We start from the raw sequence: 2,556 nt of genomic DNA on the forward strand, positions 1-2,556 counted from the left end.
AACTTCTGTATTCAGATTGGTTTTTAATGTAACTAACTTCTGTATTCAGATTGGTTTTTAATGTAACTAACTTCTGTATTCAGATTGGTTTTTAATGGAACTAACTTCTGTATTCAGCTTGGTTTTTAATGTAACTAACTTCTATATTCAGATTGGTTTTTAATGTAACTAACTTCTATATTCAGATTGGTTTTTAATCGAACTAACTTCTATATTCAGATTGGTTTTAATGGCTGTTTATGTATTATATATGATTGTTTTATCAAATGATAAAAGTAATTAAGTTTTATTAGGTTCATACGTTTTCAAACTAATGTAATTTCTGTTGTTCTTATTACAGAGAACAATAGAAAAACATCAGTGAGGTCTTTTTTGTCTTCTCTACCTGAACAACATCAACACACTGTTTTAAAATTGTTAAATATAATTGTTGAGAAGGTGACAATAATCCTCTTTTGGCATATATTAATGTCTTATGTAATTATATTGAATGAAAATTCTCAAAGAATATGTTTAGTTAATTTTTAAAAGGAGTAAGTTATTTTTACATGTAGGTTCATTTGTGATTAAAATTGTAAAAACTAGAAAACACTTGTTGAACAAATCTTTGTTTGATGTTTTTTTTTAGTTACATCCTGTATATTTTATGTGATTTCTGTTGAGTTTGTCATTAAAATTTGCTGATGAAGCAACATGTGTAAAAACTGAATCATAATTTGTTATATCCATTATAGATTTACTGCTATAATTCTAAATGATATGAAGCATCCAGCACTTAAGCCTTGTTGAATAAGAGTTTTTGTGGGAGAATGAATATGTTTTTACACCTTGTAGCAAGGGGGAAAATGTTATCAGGAACTGTTAGCAAAGGGGAAAATGTTATCAGAACTGTTAACAAGGGGGGGAAAATGTTATCAGAACTGTTAACAAGGGGGGAAAATGTTATCAGGAACTGTTAGCAAAGGGGAAAATGTTAGCAGAACTGTTAACAAGGGGGAAAATGTTAGCAGAACTGTTACCTTGAGATCAGTATTTTCAAAAATGTTTTCAGGAACTGTTAGCAAAGGGGAAAATGTTATCAGAACTGTTAGCAAAGGGGAAAGTGTTACGGGAACTGTTAACAAAGGGGAAAATGTTAGCAGAACTGTTACCTTGAGATCAGTATTTTCAAAAATGTTTTCAGGAACTGTTAGCAAAGGGGAAAGTGTTACAGGAACTGTTAACAAAGGGGAAAATGTTAGCAGAACTGTTACCTTGAGATCAATATTTTCAAAAATGTTTTCAGGAACTGGTAAGTGTGTGAGAGTATTTTGATGAAGTTGTGGAATAATGAGGGTGTATTTTTAGGTACTTGTAAAAGATTTATAGGATTCTCAGAAAATTCTAGAATGGTGAGAGTAATTAGGAAGTTTTGAAAAGGTGACGGTGTTTTTAGGGTACAGATACAAAACTAGAACATTTATTGTTGTTGGTACAGATAACAAACTAGAAACCTGATTGTTGTTGGTACAGATACAAAACTAGAACATTTATTGTTGTTGGTACAGATAATAAACTAGAAACCTGATTGTTGTTGGTACAGATAATAAATTAGAAACCTGATTGTTGTTGGTAAAAATACAAAAGTAGAAACCCGATTGTTGTTGGTACAGATACAAAACTAGAACATTTATTGTTGTTGGTACAGATAATAAACTAGAAACCTGATTGTTGTTGGTATAGATACAAAACTAGAAACCCGATTGTTGTTGGTACAGATAACAAACTAGAAACCTGATTGTTGTTGGTACAGATACTAAACTAGAAACCCGATTGTTGTTGGTACAGATACAAAACTAGAAACCTGATTGTTGTTGGTACAGATACGAAACTAGAAAACTTGTTGTTGGTACAGATACAAAACTAGAAACCTGATTGTTGTTGGTACAGATAATAAACTAGAAACCTGATTGTTGTTGGTACAGATACAAAACTAGAAACCTGATTGTTATTGGTACAGATACAAAACTAGAAACCTGATTGTTATTGGTACAGATACAAAATTAGAAACCTGATTGTTGTTGGTACAGATACTAAACTAGAAACCTGATTGTTGTTGGTACAGATACAAAACTAGAAACCTGATTGTTGTTGGTACAGATACAAAACTAGAAACCTGATTGTTGTTGGTACAGATACAAAACTAGAAAATTTATTCTTGTTGGTACAGATACAAACTAGAAACCTGATTGTTGTTGGTACAGATACAAAACTAGAAAATTTATTCTTGTTGGTACAGATACAAAACTAGAAACCTGATTGTTATTGGTACAGATACAAAACTAGAAAATTTATTGTTGTTGGTACAGATACAAAACTAGAAAACTTATTGTTGTTAGTACAGATACAAAACTAGAAACCTGATTGTTGTTGGTACAGATAATAAACTAGAAACCTGATTGTTGTTGGTACAGATACAAAACTAGAAAATTTATTCTTGTTGGTACAGATACAAAACTAGAAACCTGATTGTTATTGGTACAGATACAAAACTAGAAAATTTATTCTTGTTGGTAC

The 2,556-nt window shown here is 30.8% G+C and overlaps 1 long non-coding RNA gene across 1 annotated transcript in view; it reads right to left on the reverse strand.

Moving 5' to 3' along the window:
- Positions 1–146: 146 nt before the first annotated feature.
- The window catches only part of LOC111089870, a 4,282-nt gene continuing 1,872 nt past the window's right edge, over positions 147–2,556 (reverse strand). The window contains exon 3 of the long non-coding RNA XR_002614031.1: positions 147–233. This is a non-coding gene — a long non-coding RNA (uncharacterized LOC111089870). The remainder of the gene's footprint in view (positions 234–2,556) is intronic.

The sequence above is a fragment of the Limulus polyphemus genome, unplaced genomic scaffold (genome assembly GCF_000517525.1).
Source record: "Limulus polyphemus unplaced genomic scaffold, Limulus_polyphemus-2.1.2 Scaffold7695, whole genome shotgun sequence".
In the NCBI taxonomy this organism is placed as follows: Eukaryota; Metazoa; Arthropoda; class Merostomata; order Xiphosura; family Limulidae; genus Limulus; species Limulus polyphemus.